Here is a 25,759-nt window from a genome sequence, read left to right as displayed (position 1 = left end):
GCAACGCAGTCTGAACACATTCTCAGCACGCTGCTTCTCCTCAATATATTCATACACAAGCTCACCCAATCTCATATCTAACTTCAATAACAAGCCTATAGGAAACAACTGTCTCAAAAATGAAATCTTGATAAATTTATGCACGAAGAGCTTCGCTGTTTGTCATAGTTCTCCCCAAGAAATTGTCTCTGGAAAAACTTGCTTTCCTGAGGAATTAGGAATGCATCGGGGCACGAAACTGCTCCATTAGAATAACAATAATTCAAACACTTTATTGTAATACAGAGGCAACACTATGAACTAGACCCAGTGCATCATAACCACCAAGCTTACAACACAATCCCTACAACAAAACTCAAAGTATAACTGAAGTGTAAAATACACTCCAGCAGCTGCTCCCATCAAATGACAAGTGTTCCAGCACAAATCTGCAAACCAGAAACCAGCTAGCTACAGAATATCTAAGCTGCACTGTACTACTCCCCACCCCAAAAAAAGGTATTTGCAGAGAACAGTAAATCGTTCTTGTACAGTGCTTTCATTAAAAATAAAGGTCATAATCCTTTTAATCATGATTATAACTTCACATGTTATGTAGTGTAAATACATTTGGCAAATTATCTGAAACCCCAGCTTCAAGTGCAACACTTATTCCAGTTACAGGAAGATGCTCATCTTCTACAAGTAAAATGGTAAGTTTTTAAAGCCATCTGTTAACTCCAAGAATGAGCTGGGGGACTACAAAGTCATCCCACCTGATTTAGAATCTTTTCATTAGTTTTGAAAGTTGATGTCTGTGTATCTATTATAATTAACTAAAGTCTACAGCATCTAACAAATTTCCTCTTTGTCTTAACCATACAGCCAGAAAAAGATAGTATTTGCTCATTTAAACAAATTCTTAGGAAGTAATTCAAGAAATAAAATATGATCACTGAATTCAATCAAAGGCTATAGTTAAGTCATGTGTGTTAAACACATAATAAAACAAGCCAGACAATGAATAATAATAGAAGGTTTTTTTAGGACTAACACACTTTCCATTCAGAACTAAATGAGTACCTAAATGAGTACTTGATATGGTTCCTTACAGCCACAATACAAATACCTTCTTACGTTACACACAGGTTCCATGAAAAGCAGCCTTCAGAAAGTCAGTCTCGCCTTTTCTTGTTTCAGGTGGTTCACTGAGCCACCTAGCAAGAAAAGCAACGGGAGAGGTACACGGTCTCTTGATTTTTACATTACTGAACTCAAGTCAGAGAACTGCATTGCTCTTTTCCCTGCACACTTTCCTTCTTCACAAAAAACTTTTTATTGCGCTTTAACAGAAGGTCAATGGCTATCACTTCTCTACTCTTGCACAATGGTGAATTGAAACAAGAACCCATAGCTGTTTGGACCGACAAAGCAACCAGTATGTCTAAGCCAATAAAGCGATTTGTTCATTAAAACTACTAATAAAGCAACCTTTTGTTAGTCTATGAAACATCAGAAACCTCACAGAATGCATTTAACTATGCTTTCTTAAAAATCACCAACTCAAAAGTTCTAAAATCTGTTAACTTCTCCACTTCCTTAAACTCATAATAAAAAAGCCTTACCACTGACTTTTTAAAAGATAGTAAGGGCAACGCAAACTTTCATGCCTATTCATCAACAGAAAAGTTTAGGCTTCTTGGTGAAGGTATCCCCCTGCCAAAAGCTCAAATTTGTCATATTAATGACTTACACAGCTTCCTATGCAACACCGACAACCTATAATAAAGAGAGCACCATAAATCTGTACAACAATAAAATCACTCAATGGATCACTACATCGCTCCATTTGGATCCAAAGATCCATTTGGATTTGACAAACAAAAGAAATTAGAAGAGCTGCAGTGAGCAAAGATCAAAAATGCTGTAAATACTTGTGTCCATTGCTTTCAATTAAACTGAAGCAGACAAAGTTCGAACTTAACTCCCCAGTGCTTAGTGTTGTTGTGTGGGGTTTTCTGTAACTATTCTTGATAAACAGCTCTAACATGACTATGGCCACAAACTTCCTCCAAGCAAGATCAGTATTTTTGCCCTAATAACCTTAGCTGTACAACATTAGCAATCCTTGAAAGAATCAAAATGAACTCTCCTCCCTTACGTACAATTTTTAAACTTGCTTTCTTATTCTGTGATTGGAGACTGGGAAGGAAAGAAAAAAATAAAAAGCATCTTTCTGCCTAGTCACCAGCAGCTAGGCAAAAAAGCCAGGCAGATATAGTTCCTCTAAAGCACTATATTTAGAATCTGTGAAACACATTTTACCAGCAGTAACATACAAGTATTGTAGCTGCATAACACGTTAACACAGACAAAGCAAAACAGGATCTGAGGGGGAAAAAGTATCTATATGCACTCTATTACTCGTATTTAACAGTGCAATACCCCTTCTCCTAGTGGCAAGCCATTGTAGAAGCCATCTGAAATCATTCTTCTGCTACCATGTCTCATCTGCTGCTTTTTGTGAAGCACAGTGCTAACTACTGGTGGTTTTATATGCACAGCTATCCAAGCAAAAATAAATAATCAAGTTTCATCCTTATTACAGCAATTTCTCAGGGACAAGATTCCCATTTGTTACACTGGATGTAGCATTGCATTCTCAGCGAAAGTTCTTGTAACAGAACAACAGTAAAATATTTGTCCCCACTCAGAGATACTTACAATTAGCCACGGTTCTGTCCTTTGCTATTTAGAAAAAATAATCTGTATTTATAAAACAAACAAGTCTGCTATCTGGGACAGTGATAGCATCCCTCCCACTATACTGTGACTCTCAATGTCAAGCCATGAGATTATGTCCTCCTTCTGTAATTAAGTGCTTATTCTAACAATAACACTTCGATAGCATGTGAAACTTCTCAAAGAGTTGTCAAGCAGCTTGATACAGCACTGAAAGACAACTGATAGCTGAACTGAGTCATACAACAAGTTTTGCAGTCTTCCTAGCTACTGCCAAACAAATAGTTAATCAATGAGTAGTTTAGTGGCAAACAAACTATGATCACATTTCACAGCAAAAACTGACAGGTAATTTTACTTAATTGTAAGGTTTCAACCTTTAAGGTTTTCACTTAAAGCTTTCCTTGGACTTTGGATTCTTTTGCCTACTACTGCACCACTGACCTGTGCTGGCAAAGAAAACAGTACAGTTACTATTGCAAAGACACTGCTTCTAAAGAGAGAGTTACACAACGTTTCTCCTATATCCTCCTTGAGAGCAAATAAGCATGGCTTCTAAACAGTGATTAAAAATAAGTTTAAACATAATGGTTTCCTAATTAAGTTCTGAATTCACATTTTGCTAATTCTCCTTGACCATACCTGACCAAGTCTTACAACAATTTTACAGTCAGATGTTCATTTAGGCTTAAGAAGATTCATACAAGAATGAGACCTCCATAACACAATATGCTGCCTGGTATTTGTGACCCACTGTATTTTTCAGTTTGCTTAACTTCTAAAATTAATCCTTTGCTTCAGTTCAATTCTACTCTCAGTACAAAGTCAATGGAATTTATCTTCCTAAATGACTTAAGCGTACTTGAAAAATCCTGCTCTTCAAAGATTAACTTCTTGCTTTTCCAAATAAATAAATGCAAGCTTAGACTAATGAAAAGTTCCCAGTACCTTTTAGATTGTGTTATCCATTAAAAACTGACAATCAAGTTTTGTTCCAAGGCAACAAAAATACATCACTAAGAAGTTTGACAAATTTACATTTGAAGCTACTAACGCAGCAGACATTTAGCTTTCTTCAGGTATTCTTATGACCAAATTTAAGTATATACTCCAATGACTGCAGGATCAGACCTGGATTTCATTTATCTGTCTTCACCTGTACTCCACAAGAACTATAAGATTAGCCTATCAGTAGTGGCAACAGAAAATTAATCATAGAGTTAAATGCATCACAAGTGTCTCCAGATTTGTCTTCATAACAGCAAGCAGACACAAAAAAGAAACCCCAAACCTATGATTATTGAGATCAGCTTTTAAAGAAACACTAGTTACGAGACCTTAAAGCCTTAATAAACCTCAAGATGTAGCTTGCAGAATCTATTTCTTATACATCTATCTTCTACACATCACCCAGTTAAATAAAGGCTTTAGAGGTTTACAGAAAACAAATCAGCACTAAATTTACTTTCTTCATCAAAGCACTCATATATATGATGATAATTAAAAAATGGAAGTTGACCATGCACTATCAGCACAGCAGACCAAAAGACAACTTCAGTTACAAGAGCTGAATTTCTGTTTGCTTTGCCTGGTTGCAACAGTTGTAATACTACACATAGGAAACTTGCTATTTATAATTTCAGAAAGATCCTAGTGTGGGGTTTGGTGGTGGGTGTTTTTTGGTTTTTGTGTGGGTTTTTTTTTTATATAATCCATATCATCAAGACACTGAAACTTAACAGTTGCTAAGCTGATGTTCTAACCATGTTAAAAGATGGCCCCAGGAACAGCTATACAGGATTTGCCATTTCCTGGAGACGCAGATAAAAATTCCTCATCCTTACTTTCACACCTGTCATTTCCAGAGGGTCAAGCAATTCTTCAGTAAACATCCCCCTGATAGCCTATACTTCAGTTGCTATTCCTAGTGTTGGCTTCAATGCTGAAACGCTAGTAAGCTGTGGTGCCCAAATAGCATCTCTCCTTTTCAATAAAAAAAGAAAAAATATCAAGCAGTTAGTGAAGAAATATCTGTCTTCTTACAGATGGGCACCATTACAGCAAAAATTACTGAAATATATAAGAACTAGCACCTGAAAAATGGTCTCTTTTGGATCAAAGAGCCTAATTTCAAGGGACTATGCCAGAGGCAAGTGACATGAAAAGCAAAGGATAGCAACCGACAACTGTTCATTGCCCAGTTCAACAAAAACACTAGACAGGAGCAAATGAACCTAGTAGGAGCCACCTTCAAAATGTGAGTGACTTTTCAGGCAATAGCTAGTAGGCCTGTGGAATTTGTTGCAAAAAGATGCAGTGGAGATGAAAATTTGCTTGGGTTCAATGAGATATTGGACAAGTTCACCGAAGATAAATCATTCAAGAGTTTCTGAATAAACATAAACAACCTCTGGCTCAGAGATTCTGTGACCTGAAAGTAGCTGGAGAGCCAGCACAAAAAGAAAAGTATCTAACGCTTGTCTTGTTCTCAGTGGTTCCCATGCATCCACTTACAGATGTTTTTGAGATGGGTCATGTGAAGAATTGGGGACTTTCTGGGTTCCTGTACGTTATTTTCTCTTTTATGGCTGCTATCAGGCACAGGATACTAGGCTAGAAAGCACATCAGTGTGACCCAATCTGGCAATTCTTCTGTGTTGAAGTTATTTAATAAACAGATTGTAAAAGAGAACATTCCAATTAAGATATAGAAAAAGTATTTTAACGATTGGATACTCCTTCTAAAACTGCCAGCTATATAAATTACATTAAATTTGAATGTTTTAATAAGCTTAACTAATATTTTGACTGAAAGGTCAAGAAGTTATTACACCTCTACTGGAATAACATTATTGATTTTTCTCCACCAAAACACCTACAGCACTTTCATAGCTTTGCCTCCTACACGCTTGTCCTGGTTTTGGGTGGGATAAAGTTACTTTTCTTCCTAGTAGCTGGTATAGTGCTGAGAATAATGTTGATAACTCACTGATATTTTAGTTGTTTAGTTCCCAATGTTTTTGGGAATCTGGAGATGTCCCAGTTGACTGGAAGCTGGCAAACGTTCCCCTCTTCAGGAAGGGCAACAGGGATGACCCTGGTAACTGCAGGCCCGTCAGTGTCACTTATTTACCTGGCAAAATTACGGAGAAGTTTATTCTGGGAATTATTGATACAAACCTGAAAGACACCACAGTCATTGGTCCTAGCCAGCATGGGTTCACGAAGGGAAAGTCCTGCCTAACAAATTTGATTTCCTTCTACGACAAGGTTACCCACTTAGTTGACCAAGGGAAGCCAGTCAACGTAATCTTTTTGGATTTCAGTAAAGCTTTTGATACTGTCTCTCACAGTATCCTCCTGGACAAAATGTCCAGCATACAGCTGGATAAACAGATAAAACAGTGGGTGAGCAATTGGCTGACGGGTCAGGCTCAAATGGTTATAGTAAATGAGGTTACATCAGGCTGGCAGACAGGTACTAGTGGGATTCCACAGGGATCCAATCCTGGGGACAATAGACATTAATCTCTTCATAAATTACTTGCATACAGGACTTCAAGGAGTACTGATTAAGTTCGCTGATGACACAAAACTGGGGGAGAGCTGTTGACACTCTCGAGGGCAGGGAGATCTAGACAAATTAGAGAGCTGGGCAATGACCAACCGCATGAAGTTAAACAAGGGCAAGTGCCAAATTTTGCACCTGGGGCACGGCAACCCTGGATGTACAGACAGACTGGGGAACGAGAGGCCGGAGGGCAGCTCTGCAGAGAGGGACCTGGGGGTTCTGGTTGTGGCAAGTTGAACATGAGCCAACAGTGTGTCCCCGGCAGCCAAGAGGGCCAACTGTGCTCTGGGGTGCATCGAGCACTGCATTGCAGCCGGTTGAGGGGGGTGATTGTCCTGCTCTGCTCTGCGCTGGTGCAGCCTCACCTTGAGTGCTGTGTGCAGTTTTGGCGCCACAGTACATTAAGCATATAAAGGTACTACTGAGCGTCCAGAGGAGGGCCACGAAGTTGGTGACGGGTTTAGAGAGGAAACGGTACAAAGAGCATCTAAAGTCACTTGGTTTGTTCAGCCTGGAGAAGAGGAGGCTGAGGGGAGACCTCATCGCGGTCTACAGTTTTCTCACAAGGGGAGAAGGAGGGGCAGGCGCTGATCTCTTCTCTCTGGTGACCAATGACAGGACCCGAGGGAATGGCAGGAAGATGTGCCAGGGGAGGTTTAGGTTGGATATTAGGAAAAGGTTCTTCACCCAGAGGGTGGCAGAGCACTGGAACAGGCTCCCCAGGGAGGCAGTCACGGCACCAAGCCTATTCAAGAAGCACTTGGACAAAGCCCTGAGAGACATGGTATGAATCTTGGGGCTGTCCTGTGCAGGGACAGGGGCTGGACTCAATGACCCTTGTGGGTCTCTTCCAACTCAGGACATTCTATGATTCAAAGCGAAGGACTTTTCAGCTTCTCGTACTGTCTGGCCACTGAGGGGTCAAAATGTGCACAAGAAGCTGGAAGGGGACACAGCCAGGACAGCCAACCCAAACTGGCCAAAGAGATATTCCATACTATATGATGTCACGCTGAACAAAGCAACTGTAGGGATTTGGTCAGGGGATGCATCCGCTGCTCAGGAACTGGCTGGGCATTGGTTAGCAGTTAGTGAGCAGTTGCATTGTGCATCACTTGCTTGGTATATTCTTTCATCAGTATGATTAGTTTCCCTTTTCTGTCCTATTAAATTGTCTTTATCTCAACCCACAAGTTTACCTTTTTTCCAAGTCTATTCCCCATCCCGCTGTGGAGGAGTGAACAAACAGCTGTGTGGCATTTAGCTGCCTGCTCAGTTAAACAACAAGGTTGTGTCTGCGCAAGCTCTTAGCGCCGGCAGCAGAATGGTCTACTACCAAACAGTCCTGCCTGCCATTTTCCTCCTCAGAAAAAGCTAAATGACTCACTCCGGGTTGGGTTTGCACATTGTTTTCCTTCCTGAAAAGGGATACAAAAAAAAATAGATGGAAGAGCAAGTCACTCTATTTTCCTGTTTCTTCTCTCTCCACTGCACATCTCACAGTGTTTCTATCATCTGAATTCAAGACCACATAGATCCTAAATGCAAAGTCTGTCTTAGGTTACCTTAACACTGGCGTTTCTCAGCTGCCAGCACTCCACTACACAATTTGGGGAGTGGAACAGAGCTAACAAACCTAAACTTTTTTGGAGAAACCCGGTACTTTTGCATTTTCTCATTTTATTAAAAGAAGTCAGTACTGGGTTATGTCAGAGAAGCAAGAGAAAAAGAATTTGTAAATATTTTTAAATTACATTAACCTCCTACTAAAAACATCTAATATTATAATGTGAGAAAACACAGTATTTACCTACATTTAAAAGAATGAATAAATATGATTTAGCATGTTACAAGCAAACAAGCCTTTCTTCATGCATCAATCAGCTACCTAAAACAATTGTTTAGAGAATACTATTGTAAGACATACACAGGTTGATATCAGATAATATACACAGCATGGTTTCTGGAAAGGAAACTATGCTTTTTTTAGGCTAGTAGAACTTTATAACAACAGCAAACTAAGGAGAAATTGCTGAAAAACTGGCTTTCAAAAAGCCTCCCCAAAGTCTCAAGAGACCATTAAGTAAAATTAATCTTGGTGTTAGGGGAAAACATTATTTGCATTTTGATGCCAGCAACAAAGCATCAAAAGAAAAAGCAATAAGTGGTCTGTTAACTTGCAGAAAAGGGTTAACAGCAGAAGGCTGGGGTTTTATACTAGAACTACTTCACATATTCCCTAATGGTCCAGAAAGCAGAAAGTGGCAAAACTCACTCACATGGAAATTAAGGTTAAAACACAAGAAGGAACTGTAAGAACTTCAGATAGCTTAACCAAGCTAGATAAAAGTGGAAATACATGACAGAAAGAAAAATCAACAAGGTATTGCATGTCAAGGTGAATATTCTACTCACCAACTTTCCGAATTTTAACAAAGAATTCAGAAAGAGACACATTCACTCTGGCTAGCCCACTGAAGAATGATATTCAGTAAAAAAAAAATTTGGAATTTATATAAAATATTGGAGAATATTACAATTGTACATTACAAAGTGAACACAGCATTCCAAGTAGGCACATAATATAAAAAATGGTTTGGAATGCTGATTAATCTAAAACAATTTCAAGAAAGATAAAAGTTGACAACAGTAATCTTAAAGGGATGCCAAAAAGCAACAGAAGGATCAGGGATGTTAACTGTAACTGGGAGATGCAAAGTAATGCACAGGAAAAGTACAGAAAAAAACCTGAGGATTTTGAGTTCAACTGGAGTTTTAGAACAACAAGATCATATTCAACTAAACTATGTCATTAAAACATAACTAATAATGAATTTCATAGTAATGTCTTATGTTAATACAAGACAGTACATTTCCATACAACAATTGCTCAGATCCCAAACTTGGTTCAAAAAAAGAAGGAAGTAAGTAACTTAAACTACAAACCTAACACACTTTTCACAAGGATTACATGTTTTATTGAACAGCATAAACAGCTGTAACAACAGTTAAGACTGATCTTGAAGAACAGTGAACTACTGGAAGTTTTATACGTGAAACTCCTCAGTGGCACTGCACACCTTTCCAAAAAATTATTCTGAAAAGAAAGAGAAAAAGATACATGTGTCCTATAATGAAACCCTAATTCTTTTCTGGAGATGGCAACTAATAGGTAGAGAGAATAGCACAGAAGTTAAACTCTCAGCTCTACTATCAATAGAATTCTTGGATATGATTTTTCTTCCTTTCTTCAGCAGCAGCCAGCAAGCATACACATAGCTCTGCAATAGTCACAGCACATGCTGCCTTTAGCCCAGCTAGCAAACAAAAAAAACTTGGTAGGTTACATGAGGAGTAGCATAGTAGTCAGGCTGCAGGATCTGAACAGATTGTGGTAAGGGAGGTCACAGAAGACCGTAATGAGGACTCTGTGACTGCAGTGGTGGGATAGAGCAGCAGAGGATACAAATCCACAGGAAACTAGGTTTTGTTAGCTCTGCTGCTCATGGAACAATTTGTTTCCCTTGTGTTTTACAGATTTGAATACTAATATTTCTGCACACTGTAGCTTTGATCACTGTGTTAAATGTAGCTCTACTGAATAAAAGGATTAGTTTGTCCAGATTGTCACAGCAATGACTATGATATGAGGAGAACTCCAGGGAAAAACCTTTGAAGATCAAGTGCATGCTCAATTTGTAGGTTGAATTGGCAGTAGTAGCTGAAGGTGGTTTTTGTCATGCATATAATTTTACAGTATGATACATACAACAATACTTCTGCAGTTTACTATATGGATTATAGGCATTTTTAGATTACTTAAATTTGTCTTGCTGTTAAAAGCGGCAACCCCACTCTCCCCTTACCCAGAAAGCTAAGAAGTCAGGCAGCGCTGCCACTCCTGTTGGTTTATAACCAGCTGGATTTGAGAAGTGGACAGCACAACCACAGAAACCAAAAAGGGGGGTGAAGCAAGATCAGCCTTTTTGGTTGCAGCACATACTCCACACTGACTTCAGCAGATCATCAAAGCACAACCATGAGGTTTCAGGGCTCAGTTAAGCTGATCTAATGGCCAGCCAGTGCCCAAAGGATTCACTACCAGCTGTGCATCCCCTGTGCCAGCTCTAACGCACATCCTGCGTCACACTGAGGCAACTTGATTTTTAGTTCCCTTCTCACTTAAATTCAGGGAACTAAAATAGTAGAAAACCAACAGCACAAAATTAATTACAAAAAAACCCAGATTAAACCAATAACTAGCACAGGAAGAGGCCAGGGGTGGGAGAAGCTGTTTGCAACCATTCCTTTCAGCAGCAACTAAGCAGGTCAAACACAATATGAAATGACAACCCCGTAAGGGACAAGTGAATATAACACCTCAGGAACCCTCACCTTTGCAAAGTTCAAAAAGATTTTACAAAGGAAGGGTAAATTGTTTCAATTTTAAGTTTCTCTTTTTTAATCTTTGCTAGGTCATGCCTAACCTACGCAAACAATTTTGTTACCACCACACTGCAGTGCAAAGAAACAATAGGAATGAGAAGGACCAAAACGTTAACATTTCTTTTGTGCCACCAAACAAGCTTTTGTTTTTCCAGTCATTCCCAGCACCCTTTTGAAAGGTTCCCACAGTCCGTGTAAACAACACGCAAGCTGAACGGGATGACTGTACATACCTCCTACATAGGCAGCCAGCAACCACAGCATGTAGCTCCCCTAACTAGACAGCCACACATCCACCTCATGACATGAGACACCACCCACCTCTACCCTTCAAACACAAAATCCTGCCTGTGCTCCTGAGTCATAGCGAGTGTTATCTAGTGCTCCCGCCAGGCACAGCCAAACATCAGTAATGGCTGAGCTGAAGTTTGACCCTCTGTTATTTCAGTATCAGCCCACTTTTTTTCTGTTGCATATCAGGAATTACTTGATTTCAAAATAGTCCAGCATAACAGTATTCAAAGGACAAATAACAACACAAAACAATTGGCAAGATTTACCATGGCAATAAGCTATAAAGCTGGGAATACAACACAAAACCTGAAATGAAGAAACAGTAAGTCCTGGAAACAAACCAAAAAAAACCTAAATGTCAAAGTTATTTTGCTACAGCAAGCCATATCCAAGAACCACCCTAGTTTTAGCGCAGTCTCAGGTACATAAAACTTTTGATACTGAGTTAAACATCTAGACAAGCTAAGAAACTGCCATTATGGAGATAATCAGGGTTGTTAACACCAACACTTCCGTATTACAGGTTTGAAAAATTGAAAGTTCAGACACGTGTCTATTAGAGCCCACCTAACATATTCTTACTAGGACCTATTTCATGCATATGATCACTTCCCTGAGGACACAATGTCAAAACATAGTTAGAATTACTACTGTGCTACCAAAGCCTGCATGCTACTCTTGCCACGTTTGATGAACACGAAGCAGCTATTCAGGACTGCATGCAGCATAGTTGGCAGTGCAGAGCAAGTCCATGGCAAGATGAAGTCCAGCAAGCTGGGAGTCAAGCAGTGACTAAGTCTAGCTCTTACACGGATGGGAGACAGTAGTCAGAATCCACCTGCTACTACAGATAACACAACTAACATGCCATGAAATCAGAGGGGTACAACTGCCCCCTTCTACTAGAGGCTTGTCACAAGGGTGCACATCTGCCCCCCTCTTGGCTACATAGAGAAGTTTAAACATGCACCAGTCTGAGGTGGGGGAAAGCAGACCAGGTTAAATCATTGCCTCCCTCACCCAGGACTCTTGCAACAAGTAGCAAGTTAGGAGAAAAGCAATTCCCAAACTGATTATTTCAAATTCCATCTTGCTCAAATATCCAACAGGGCCTGCTATCTAGGTATGTGGAGAAAGAAACAGCATCAAAAGTTTCCTGGCAAAAAAAAAAAAGATATACACAGCAACTTTGCCTTAGCATGATTTAAAGGACACTAAAGATGCCCTCAAGATCTAAGAACTGTCACTATGGTACTCTGCAGTGAAGAAAAAAGCTACCTGTCATTGCAGTGATCCACCCACTCACAGAAATGCCACGGATCTGAAGACATATTCATCAGCTCTGGCAACAACAGATGAAACTGCCACAGCAGAACTCAGACACAAGCGTTACAAGTAACTTAAGACAAGGGTATCTCCAGGATTGCAGTTTCAGGGCCCTTTTCTATCGTGCTGGATCTCTCGTTTTGAGCATTATTGCGTGAATTAAAAAAAAAATGACAAGATATAAACAGCAAGAGAAGCACTGCTGGCAAACTGCAGCTTTACTGACCACCTGACCCAGGCTCAGGGCCACAAGTAACACTGTTTAGCAAAGACACAGCATTTGGTAAAGCAAAGGTGTAGAAATCCTGTCTTCAACAGAAATTCAAAACCATGCCAAGCTACATGGGACCACACTCACCACAAAAGATGAGTAACATTTCTTCAGAGAGGCCTGAATCCAAAGTTGTAGTTCCAGTTATCAGTATTAAGTGGTTGTGACACTGAACATCAAAGAAGATATTTTAAAACCCAGTCTTATTTGGCAATGCAGAAGTCAATAAAAGCATGTATCCACTCTTGTCAGGTCTAGCAAAGAAATGCTAGATTTTGCAGCTACTGCAATAACTAGTGAGGGACTTCTCAGGCATGAACTCTGCCACAATGCTGAAAGGCTTGCACTCACCAGGGAACACACTCAGCAGCTTACCCTCCTAAAAAGGGAAGTTGGGAAAAAGTTTGAAACCTTTTCTTCCCCATTGGCTTTGGCTTGTGGTGTTTTGGGCTTTTCAGCCATTTAGTAGACAAGTAGCTTGTCCTGAAGTAGCCCGTTCGCTTCTGAAAACATTGTGACTATTTTCATTCCTGCAGATATCGAAGGACACACATTCTATCCCATAAAACATATCATGTATTTTACATAAACAGAACAATATCCTTTCATGTGCAGTTTGTAATATGGCAAACTCCCTACGAGTGTAGGCAGATCCTGCATGCTACTGCATATCTAAATATAAGTTTCACCTTAAAGCAAACATTATACACTTTATTCTGAAAAACATGCACTCCAAAAGTGTTCACCAGCATCTGTGAGAACACAGAGCCCATGCGTGCAGTAAGGACATGATGCCAGTCAAAGAGTGCAGAGTTATGCAGATACTGTCAACAACATGCACCCTGGGTTTGCAGTTCCTGTCCTTCGGAAGTTCAAAGCAATTACCACAACCTACAACACCACAAAACCACAGCTGAGTAACCCTACCTCTGCATGACCATGCTTGGGAGTACTTCATTCCATCAAAAAGACCTCCCCCAACAGTGTGTGCCGTCAGCTTTCTACCACCACCCTTAAACTCTTTGATAAACCCAGCAAGGGGAAGTCTCTGGTAACCTGCATCACATCAAGGTCTCCTCCCACCTCCCTGGCCACCCAGACGAACATTTCTAAAGGAAGAAGTGCTGAAGAGGTAGAATGACAAGTTTTGACATCGGACCAAAAGAAACAAGCATAACAATTATCCCAGAATCAGTTTACATCTCTAATTTTCAAAGAGAGACCAATGCATAAAGAGGAGGGTGGTCTTTAAGGTTCTAAAGGGAAAGAATAAATCCATGACTATGATCCAGGATATTGCAGTGGCAAGAACTCACTGATTGAGGTTTACAAAGCGTTTAGAGGAAACTATCACAACTCCTCCTCCCCCAACGCCCCTCCACAAGGCTAGGTCTCACCACAGCACACACACACCTCTCAGCTCCACCTGTGGGCAGCTCTCCCACCTGGGAAAGGAAGCAAATCTTGTGCTTGCGAAGTGTTGCTTCAGCAGTACGCCCTGCCCTCAGAGTACACCTCACCTCAGCCTGCCCGCACTGAAGAGCTCAGACTTCTCAGTGCAGCCTCTCCAGAGAAGCAACAGGCAGCTGAACACCATCTATATTACCGAAAGGTTTTCAAGAAAGCACACACTTCAAAACACTCACATTTTGGACAACTTAGAATAGTCAGTCTTTAAACAGGAAGCGTTACTTTACCTCAGAGTTGTCCCTCTGCTATAAGCAGCCATCCAATTTCAGGTCACAAGACAAACTAGATTCACCTAGGCCAGCTTAGCCATCCACTACCTACTTCTACAGGCTTCCCTGACACTGTAGCTGCTAGAAAGCAGTCTTGTGTCACCCATCAGAAACACAGATCAAACAATTTCTAGAAGCATATTACTTTGCCCCCACCAACATCCCCACGACCCCATACCCACATGACATCTAGCACACATCAGAATGTTAGTCAGTATCATAACAATGCATTTCGGTTACAAAATCCAAACAGCACTCTCAACTTTTTGTAAGACTCTTAAAAGGAAATTGCTTTTCTTTTTTTAAATATAATCTGAGGTAAATAGCATTGCAAAATGTATTGTACTGGTACAACTCTAAATTACAGCCAAAGCTGAAAACAGCACATACAATTAAAACATCCCATACTTCTCTGTTTTAGGGCCCTACTTGTGGTTGGTCAAAAAACTAGGCACATTTTACTAGTTCATACTGCAACTGCCACCACTGATCATGTTGGAAGGACTTAGAAGGGGAGGGGAAGCTGTTTTGCTCACCTTGCTCTTGTAGCTGCTTGTGAGAATACACCTGCTGAAACCATCGCATCAGAACTGCGCCAGCAAAAGTGCACACACCAACGCTCCTTGTCCTCCAGCACAAAGCCAACTATCTTGGCTCAAGATGCAGGCAAAGCTTATCTGAGCTAAGCAAGCTGGTTTTGGACAACTAGGACTATTCACATACCTCCTTTTACCGGCCAAGATGTGGGTGCTGTACTCTCTAGCCAACAGTAACATCTTCAACTGACCCAGCAAATGGGAGACGTGTGGTGGTATGTTAAAACACGACATGATGGAAAAAAAATATTGTTTCACCCTTGTAAAATAACTGCAATTGGTTCAGAGAATACTGAGAAAACAAAACATCGAAGAGCTCCTAAATAATAAAGACCTGTCTATTTTGCAAAGATGAGCAGTCTTGAAGAGATGACCAGGTGCTTTCTGTCACAGTAAGCATGAACAAGATTGAATACAGTAGTTCCTTTTTATTCTGACATCGCTTACTTTTGAAGTCCTTGACCTTACAAACTAAATTATAATATACATGCATTATGTTTCCAAATTTAAATTTTGATCAAGCTCTGAAAAGAAGTCTGCTATTCCAAAGTAAATATAGGAGGAAAAAACCAACCAAACAAAAAAAAAAACCCACACACAGTTATTAGGCTTCTTTAAGCATAAACTTCAGGAACACGGGCTGCAAGCAGAAGCGCTTACAGACATAAATCACCCACATTACTGCAAAAAAAAAAAACAACAGCAAGGATCTATTAGGAAACACTTAACTGCAATGTATGCCTTGATACAGGATGAACACTGGAGCGGCTGATCAGAACCGTTGGTGGAAAGAACTAGGCAGGATTCATAACACTGCAACAGAGTAAGTGCTCCCATTCCCTGCCCAAGAAATGTTCCCTCACAAGTGAGCTGCAATGCCTCTCGCCTTCATTACAGCCAAAAACTGTCTCGCATATGCAGAGTTCTCAAAGGAGAAAAGCAAATGTGTCCTTAAACATTTAAGTAAGCACCTAATCAAGCCTTTATGTTTATTTACTGATTCCAGCTGATCAGAGAACGGAGCCAAAAATTATTATTAATTTCACCCATAATCTATACAAAGTGAAAGCTGGAGAAACATGTTTCATTTTCTATTGAACATGAAACTGTGGCAGGCGAGGAGTGGATACAGATCAGGTATTCCTCCTCTCCCCTCACACAGACATTAGAAGGTATTCAACACAGCTGACACCTCGTATGTTCAAAACAAGTCACTAAGCAGTGAATTGCCCACCCTCCCCTCAAAGCCACCAAACACGTTCACCCAAAAAGAAGCCACTAACGGCAGCCAAACGCACAGAAATGACACAGCCGTGAAGCACACACTAATAGTGACCGTAAGGGTGTTCTGGAACAGGGACTTGTAGGCACACATTGCTGCCCACAGTCTTTCACAGACATGCACTGGTGACCACTGAAACACACAGAATACTGGGCTAAACTGACCTTTGATTTAAGCCAGAACAGCCTGTGTAATAGCCAGTGGCCAAAACACCACAAAACAAGAAGTTTGTTAACAACAAGTTAACTTCTAGGCCTTCATCAGACAAATATTTGAAGTCTTTGTAGCCTTTGCTGTCACAAGAGACCATCTCAAAGTCTGTAGAAGTAAACAGATTTTGGCTATCCTATGACTACACGGAGCATTTCAGTACAGAATCAGCCATCAGTTTCCGCAGATTCATGAAATCACAATACTCCCTGTCATGGAAGAGCACTTTAAAGAGCAATTACCCAAACTCCTCAACATCTCTTTCAAGAATTACCTGATATATGCAGTCCACGTAATAGAAGGCTGAAACAGCTCTGCAGAAAGAGACTTTATGTTACTTTTACTTCTAATGTAATGTAATGTACTTGTAGTCAGTTAACAAACACAAGTTCTTCAGAAAAAGATCCAGAAGATTAAACATGTTCGTTAAACACAGCCTGAATTTAAAACATGCTGACCAAAAGATACTTAACTAACACAGTTTACTTTAAAGAGACAGAAGAATAGCATTCCTCTCTGTTTAATAACATCGCCAGGCCTAAATCATCACACACCATTCCTGTCTTTTACAGATTCAGAGACAACAAATTCCAACAAAGTAAGCAACAAAACTTCGGTAAAGTACTGCATGAGCACATAACGAGGGGAAGTAAAGTTAATTTGTCAGTCTAAGAGTCTAAAGATAAAATGTATTTCTCTCCCTAAACTAAAAAGCTACTTATTATAAAAGCTTCTTGAATAGTTAATGCAAATAAAATTCACATACTTTCTAATAAACATTTATGCTTCCAAACAGACACCACTGTAATAGTAAATTATTCAGCTTGAACAAAGGAACTACACTGATTACATCTAAGCTGCAACAGAAGAAACTCAAACCTTGACAAAAATCATCTTAATAACATAAAGTGATATATCTTCTTGAGATATTAACAAACCTGGAAAACCAACAAGAATGCGTAAGTGCCATCGGGAGACACAACCAGGCCACCATTAACCACAAGATGATGATGGAGTGGAAAAGGGCAGATTTACGTTTGGAACCACGAAGCAACGTAAAAGCAAGCGTAATCACTGTATAGAAAAAAAAAAGGATATAGTGCCTTTTAGCTCCTGGAGATATTAAACACAGCATAGCACTGACCACCTCCTTAACACTACAGCCTGAAGAGAATGCAACTTCCTTTCCCAACCTCATAGGTCCAGCGCCAAGAAACGCAAAGAAGTGAACTGAATGGAGAGTTCTACTTCTTCCCCCCAACCCCTTTTTAAAACAGCAGCAGTGACAGGGAGATGAAGATACAGAGATATTTTAGTCTTCTGGTAAGAGTCTTCATGCCTTTCAGCACGCTTGGTCTCAAAGAGAAAGTGCAAAACAATCAGATGCCCCATCTACCTTTGAACTTCCTACTGATGTCTAGGTTTTCCCCTGGGTTTTCAGAGACTGTCTCTCTCTCTCAATGGAACAGACAAGTACACAGTTGGGAAACAGACCGTAGGTACCCTCCAACGCATAGCACAAAAACTAAAACACAGAGTGAGGCGCGCGGTGCTGGGATTCTGGAGTATGGCTTTCTGTTCACACACATGTATTTCAGACTTGCAGCCACTATACACTTCTGCTACATTTTATTCTCTACTTTCAATTCCATCTGGTAATGAAAACGCAGAAGATCAGGACCCTAGCAACTGACCCGCAGGATGTTCACAAGCTGTTTATTCTTCCTTTAATGAAGGACCAGACAAATCCTACAACCTTTTACTTCCACGTCTTTCTAGACACTGAGGAATCAGCACTGAGGCTAGGCTCACGCAGACAACAGTTTTCACAGAGAGTTATGATTTCTGGATCTACGCCTGAACACTGTCTCATCAAATAAACGACATTCAACCTACTCTCTTCACTTTTTATTACATCCCTGTTGTAGATCTTTTAACTCCTGAATAGTACAATTGAACTCTGACAGATAAAAACGTTCCTTCCCCAACTAAATACCGCGGCGTTGTTTTCTTCAGTTAAGAGCCCGTTAAGACACCCTGTTAAAACAATCTAAGTTTTCCTGTAGTTTTTGCTCAGAGGGAAATCCTGCAAGCTGCAAAGATGCTAAACAGCAAAAGCCGACCAGCCCCAAGCAAACCACCCCCGTCCCATTCCTCTTCGCTCCCCAGCCTGGGAGGAAGGCTCGGGGGGAAAGCAGGAGCACTTGCTCGTGCTTCGCGAAGAAGCAACTTCTCCGATAAACAGGAAGAGCCAACCCTACTTCTGGCTTTTCAGCTGTATTAAAAAACGCTTTACGTGAAGAAGCAACTCCTTCATAACGTTTTCCCGTGACAACAACGGCGGCATTTTCCACCCAAGTGTTATGTAAATGAGCAAGCGGGAGGCAGCCACGGGGTCTATTAGGAGCCACTCAACCCTTTAAAGAAAAAAAAAAAAAAAAAAAAAAAGACGACATCCACGGCGGGGGGGCGGGGGTGAGAACCCCACGGCTCGCAGCCCCGCGCCTCGCCCCCAGCCTTCCACAACTTTCCGCCCCGGCGGTTCGGCCGGACTCTCCCGGGGGGAACAGAGGGGTCCGGAGCCCCTCACCCGCCCGACGCCTTTGTTCGGCGGCGCTCCCGGCCCGCGCCGCAGCGGGTACAAAGCGGGACACGGGGACGAGGACGGACAGCAGAAGTTGGCGGAGGAGCCCCCAGCCCTTCCCGGGGTGGGGGGCTGCGCCGCAGCCCCCCCGCCACACCACCACCTCAGCCTGCGGCAGGCGGGAGCGGGGCGGGGGCCGCCCGCCGGCGGGGCACCAGACCGTGGGCAGCCGGCAACGTGAGCCGCATGGGAAGCGGCGGCGGCGGCGGCGGGGCCCCCAAGGCCCCCTGCCCCGCGGCTGGCTCCCACTCACACTCACTCACTTTTCGGGCCGGTCTCCGCTGGGCTCTCCCTCCGCTCGCGGTGCGCACGCCTTCCCGCCGGCGGGGCGATGCCGAGCCTCCCTCTCCCGGCGGGAGGGGACCCGCTGCCCCGGGGCTGCCGCCGGGGGCCGGGCGGCTTCGAGGGGGCAGGCGGGTCCAGCCCCCCCGGGCGGGCTGAGGGCAGGTGGTCCTCGGAGCCGGGCCCCGGGGCCGCCCCGCACTCCCCCGCCGCCCCCCGGGCCGGCTGCGGCTGTCCCGGCGGCTCAGGTGCGCCGCCGCGTCCTCTCACATGGAGCCGCCGCCTCGCCGCCCCTCGCTGCCCCCCGGGCCGGTCCCCGCGCCGCCGCCGGCCGGGAGGCGAGTGGCTCGGGCCGCAGCCCCCGCTCCGCTCTCCCTCTCATGCACCGCGGGCGCCGCCGGGCCCCGGTTCCAGCGGCGGGGGGAGTGGAGGGGGGGCGCCGCTAGGGCCCCAGCCGGGCGGCGCGGGGCAGCCGGGCGGCGGGGCTCGGCGCCGCGGCCGCTCCGCTCTCCGGCATGTGGGGGCGGCGGGGCGGGGCAGGGCCGGGGCGGGGGGCGGCGGCGGCGGGCAGCGGCACCCCGGGATCCGCTCGTTTCCTGCGGCGCCGGGAGGGGGCGGGGAGGGCGGGCGGGCGGGCGGGGGGGGGGGGGGGAGAGAGAGAGCGCGGCGGCGGCGGCGCGGGCGGATGACAGCCGTAACCCAGCAACAGGCCCCGCCCCCTGGCGGCGCAGGGCGATGACGCGGGAGGAGGGCAAGGTGGGCCGCAGCAGGTACGGCAGCGGCGGCATGGTTCAGCCCGGGACAAGGGGCGGCCCCGGGCGGCGGGACCGGCCCCCGCCCAGCGCCCCGCGCGCAGCCGCAGCCGGAGGCCTCGTCCCGCCCCCACCCGCCGGGCGGGGCAACTCGTGAGCTCAGCCGGGCACGGGGCGACGCTTGCTCCCCTCTTCCCCCCCCCCGCCGTGACGTCAGGGGCGCGAAGCCCTTGCCTGCGCGCACGTGCGCCTGCCCCCGCCCCGGCGGCCGGGAGGGGCGTTGCCGTGGCAACAGCCGGTGCGCGCGCGGCGGCCCGGGCCGCGCCGCTTCGTGTCCGTGAAACGTTTGGTTTTAAGAAGCGGCAGTGCGAGGCGTGGCGTCATACAGCGGCCGTTGGCTGCGCCCAGAGACGGGGGTTTACCTGGTCCCCGGCGGGACCTCTCCTCTGCTCGGGCCTCTCCACAGCGCTGGGTGCCTCAAACCCGGTAGCGAGGCCGGTGGTTACACAGGCCCCACTCTCCTAAAAAAAAAAAAAAACAAAAAAAAAACCAACCAAAAAAGTAGTAATTACAGGAGCCTCTTAACATTTATTACAGAGTCGTTACAAGAGAGCTCCTCCAGGGTTCCTTTAGGACGTGACACAGAAGATACGACGCTGTTCACTGAATGCAAGGAAACAAAAATATTTAATTGCTGCTCATTAAGTGCGTGGGATGGCTGCTCGCAGCATCCAGCCTCTGCGCTGAGAAAAGCTCAGGCCTTGTGGAAAAGAAAAAAAAAGGCAGCATTTGATTGTGTCACCACCGTAAAACGCATGCACAAGAGCAAAATTAAAATTACTCTCGTAACTTAGATCTGGCATTTCCTACCTTTTGCGTGCTAATCTCTGCCACACAAGTGTTCCTCCCGGGCAGAGCAGGCAGCTGCTGTGCCCAGACCTCACGCAGGCCTGGGCCAGAGGTGCTAAAAGCTGCCTGATTGCCCGCTAGCTTCTTCCCGCCTGCTAGTCGGTTCTAATGCTGCCTCTGATTACCCGTCATCATATGCCGGGCATTTCTTTACCCTTTCCTGCTACCTCATTTACCTGATTTTTCTCTTCCTGTGTATTAAAACACAGGATGTTTGAGCCTTCAAACCTTTCCCTTGTCTCCACTGGGACAATGTAGCAGAGGAGCACTCTCGCTCCTTGGAGCTACCACCAGGTCCCTTCCTCACCAGCTGAAGCTCAGTCGCCGCCAACTTACACTTTCGGTCACAAACTGGAGGGGGTGCTTTTGCAGACAGCAGCCTCCTTCACCAGCGAGCCCCAGCTCCTCACAGAGCATCACTCACCTTTCCCACAGCATGACAAAACAGCCCTGTAATAAATACATAGATAAATATGTGGTCAGGTAATTAATTTAAACTTTATATTCCTGGAGCAGGCAGGAATTAAGTCTGCACGAGTAATCCAATTCTAGGAATTTCATTTTGGTAGGGTTAGACTAAAAGAACGACTATGTTATTTTAATTTCCTACGTTTACAAAAACGCGTGTGCATTTTTTGCCCTCTACAAAGGAAACAGCAGCGCTAAAACTAATACATCTGCCGTATGGATCTCTGCCCCTTGAGCTGAGAGCATAGAGGTCTCCCCTTAGACCTTGTCCGTGTCAAGGGGTTACTAGTTCCTATTTCTTGGACCTGTCGCTTATTCTTCTGGCTTTCCATTTCACAGAATCACAGAATGGCAGGGGTTGGAAGGGACCTCTGGAGATCATCTCATCCACCCTCCCTGCTTGAGCAGGCACGCCTAGAGCAGGGGGAACAGGAACGCGTCCAGGCGGGTTTTGAATGTCTGCAGGGAAGGAGATGCCACAACCTCCCTGGGCAGCCTGTGCCACTGCTCCATCACCCTCACAGGAAAGAAGTCTTTTCTCATATTGAGGTGGAACTTCCTGTGTTCCAACTTGTGCCCGTTGCCCCTTGTCCTGTCGTTGGGCACTAATGAAAAGAGCCTAGTCCCGTCATCCTGACACCCACCCTTTAGATATTTATAGGTATTTATGAAATCCCCCCTCAGTCTTCTCTTCTCCGGGCTGAACAAACCCTGGTGCCTCAGCCTTTCCTCATAAGGGAGATGCTCCAGTCCCCTGATCATCTTGGTAGCTCTCCGCTGGACTTGCTCAAGGAGTTTTACATCCTTCTTAAACTGGGGGGCCCAAAAACTGGACACAGTACTCCAAATGGGGTCTCACTAGGGCTGAGTAGAGAGGGAGGATAACCTCTCTCGACCTACTGGGCACACATTTCATTTCATTGTGGTGTTCTCCCTCTGCCAGTGGAATAATAGATTTGCACATAGATCAAACGTATCTGGGACACTGAGTACATATTATTTGGGAGCAAAGGAAAAAGTTGGCCATCCCATCGATGTAGATCATCGACAATGGCAGATGCATCGCTCAGGAAACAGAAAATCGCTACTCTGCCAGCAGTGATGATAGTGCCGAGACTGTATGTGGATTTAATGAAAATGTCACGATTTTTTTATTAGTCACAGATTAAAACGGTTCAGCGCCTAGTCTTTAATGGAAATGTGGTCATGACTGACTGTACTTCCAACAGCAGGGATAAAAATAGCAATCGTACTGCAGATCAATGCATTGGCAGAACTCAGCAGGGCGATTAACACTGTCATATGCCAGACTCTAATGCCACCACACATACCATTTCAATAAAACTTACTTTAAAAATAAAACACAGAACAGTTTTAAGTGGAACCGTATTGTTTTCAACATACAATCCAGTGAAAACACAAAAAACTTGCCAGGGGCTATTACTATGCATGAAATAGTGACAGAGCTAGAGGAACACAGTTCTTAAGCACTCTGTCTAGAGGCTGAAGGGCTACCTGCCGACTGTCTGGATGAATTTTCTTCCCGTAGCATTTTTAATCTTGATGGACTACCATCCGTACAAGAAGTTGGTGTTAAGCTTTAATGGCAAGACTGCGATCTGTCATTTTTTTATTACACTTAAAATGCGTGTACAAGATAAACTGCGCTGAAATACGTTAAAACTTCCCCACGACCTTGGTAACTGAAAAGATTACATGCTAAAAGGCATAGAAAAATTAGATGATGATTTGAAAATGTGAGTTAGCCAGGAGAGAGAGGGGGCGCATGCATTAGTAACAAATCTACAAGAAAATTGTTATTATAGAGGAAAGCTGACCCTGTATTGTACTATGTCATCTTTAAAATGACATAAATAATAAGGTGAAATAACCAAATGAAAGGAGGAAATTCAAATACTAAACCACCATTGTTAAAATCTGATTAATTTGCCCATATTTCTGGTTTTATCAGATGTCTCTGACAAATTTTATAAGCTTGAAGTGCTGTTCACAGATAAGGGGAAGCATAAAGGATTTCTCTCTGTGGGTAAACACGGATCCAAATGAAGTTAATGCTGAAGGACGCCTTCCGTACAAGGTTTAGTTCATTTTGACTAATGCAATTTAAGTGCACATCCTTACTTTTTTAAAGACTATTTGCCCCGAGTGTTTACAGATAGATATATCCTAATGGCTTGCAGTGCTGTGCATCACACTGCCTGCAGAAATGAGAATGGAAAACGAGTGCTGTCTCAGGCAGATGTTTCAGCTTCTCTAACCCGCCCATAGCCAAGGCTCCACACATCAGGGTGAGGCAGGCAGCCCCTGTACTGGGGTCACAGGTGCTGCACACGTGTGGGGGTCCTGGGCTGGGGAGGTTTCTGAGGCAGAGCTGCTGCCTGAGAAGCAGACCCTTTACTAAGACTCCTGTGAGGAGTGAGTCCCACGAGACACAAAGTCCTGGCTTGCAGCGTAGTGCTTATCCACATTTTGGATCCCCCCTGCCAAACGCAGGCCAGAGCTGTGGGGAAGCTGTGCTGCTGCGCTGCAGGTGTAGGAGGCGGCAGGCAATGGAGTGGGGGATGCTGGATCAGCAGCTGTCTTATTCACAGCATGTTCTGCTGAGCGAGAAAAAATTCTCAGGGGGAGACAAAAGGTAGCAAAATGGGCAAGATAAGCAAGTGACAAGGGAGTAGAGCCACGCTTTTTGTTGTTAGCGAAATATAGGTTGGTTCATCTGTCTCAAACTTCACCCTACCAGCTGCAATGCGTATGTTGCACATAGGCTGTCAAAACCTTCATACTAAATCTAATAATTCAGACCGCCTGCTGCTGCTTCCTAAGTGGTACGAAACATCCTATCTATCTGCTTCATGGTGTAAGGATATAACAGACTTCAAGTAGTCACGGTTACTTCTACCTTTAATTCCCAACAAATGAAACTGCTGTCCTAGCTGACCTTGGGAAGGTCATTTTAAATACCCTGCATAATGGAACGGAAACCTCCTCCCTCCCAGCAGCTAGATGTTTGGTTCCCTTCTGTTTTCTTGCTATTCTTTTCAAGAATGTTTTAAGAGTCACTGGCAAGGCATAATGCATGTTTCTCCCATGGTTTTACCGATAGCTGTAAAGCTGTGTGTGCAAGCAAGTTGGACCAGACTTAGACAATAAAATCATGGTGGTAGATAGAACCTATTGCATTCAAACAAAATATAGAAGTTACATAAGAAGTGACAACAAGAAAACAAGAATGAAAATCTTATTTCATCTTCATTCCTGTAGGAAACAGGGCCTCTCGGACACACTGACCTCAGGCAGAGTTATAATGCAAATTTACCTGTTCCTTTTATTGGAACAGAAAAGAAAAAAAGAGCTAGCCAAGATCTCATTTTCAAGAGATGTAGCAGCCTAGCACTTCCCAGCTGCAGACAGACAGTCTGGGAAAGAGAGAAGAAATTTCCAAGATGGATAAGGCCGATTTTCATGGATGCAGTGAAATAACTGGAGCCTATTCCCAAGCCTCCTCCCTGCTTGGGAGACAAAGGGAGTAAATTAACTGCAGCCAACATGGATGAAAGTTTAGCCAGACACAACCACAGCAGCGCCAGGATCAGGATGCAAGTAAAGATAAAGGGCGATGCTGTGACAGCACCAGCACAGGAAGCTGATAGCACAGATGACCTCACCAACAGGGAATTTCAATCTCAAACCATAGGCCTTGGCAACAACACCATCCTTTGCCATGGGCATCTACTTCCAAATTTCATAGCAGTAATATCACATCAGAGAGGGTTTGTGAATTCTTACCCTGACTCAGAAAAACGCCCTCATTTTTTATACTTACAGAGATGATACAGGGCGAGACCTTTTGTGGTTTTTTTTTCCCCTATTCCATTTCTCCACTTCTGCTCATTGTGTTATAGGTACTGTAATGGTTTTAGCAGAAGTAACTTATGAAATAAGAGAAACAGTGCAATCAGGGAGCAGGTTGGCTAAAGATTGTCTATATAAATATACTGGGTTTAATGATAGAGTTAATTACCTTTGCATATCTGGTTATAGCTTAATGCAAATATAACTCGAGTTAAAACAGGTCTGGCCTAAGTGTGCTATGTACTGGTATTTTAGTTTGCTTATAACATAAGAGTGCTCCTGGGGTTTTTCTTTACAGTGCATGCAAAACTGTTCTTCTAAAAGACGCAGCTTTAAACAAAAACACTGGGTTTTGTGAAACGTTTGGAACCAAGG

General features: G+C 43.8%; 1 protein-coding gene across 2 annotated transcripts in view; it reads right to left on the bottom strand.

Moving 5' to 3' along the window:
* Positions 1-20,003, bottom strand: part of FBXW7 (F-box and WD repeat domain containing 7) — a 190,657-nt gene extending 170,654 nt beyond the window's left edge. For both annotated transcript variants that reach the window (XM_064449876.1, XM_064449878.1), the window contains exon 1: positions 19,364-20,003. The gene's annotated coding sequence lies outside the window, so the exon portion shown is untranslated. The remainder of the gene's footprint in view (positions 1-19,363) is intronic.
* Between the last annotated feature and the right edge of the window lie 5,756 nt (positions 20,004-25,759).

The sequence above is a fragment of the Phalacrocorax carbo genome, chromosome 4 (genome assembly GCF_963921805.1).
Source record: "Phalacrocorax carbo chromosome 4, bPhaCar2.1, whole genome shotgun sequence".
Taxonomy (NCBI): Eukaryota; Metazoa; Chordata; class Aves; order Suliformes; family Phalacrocoracidae; genus Phalacrocorax; species Phalacrocorax carbo.
This window is presented reverse-complemented; position numbering and strand designations above follow the sequence as displayed.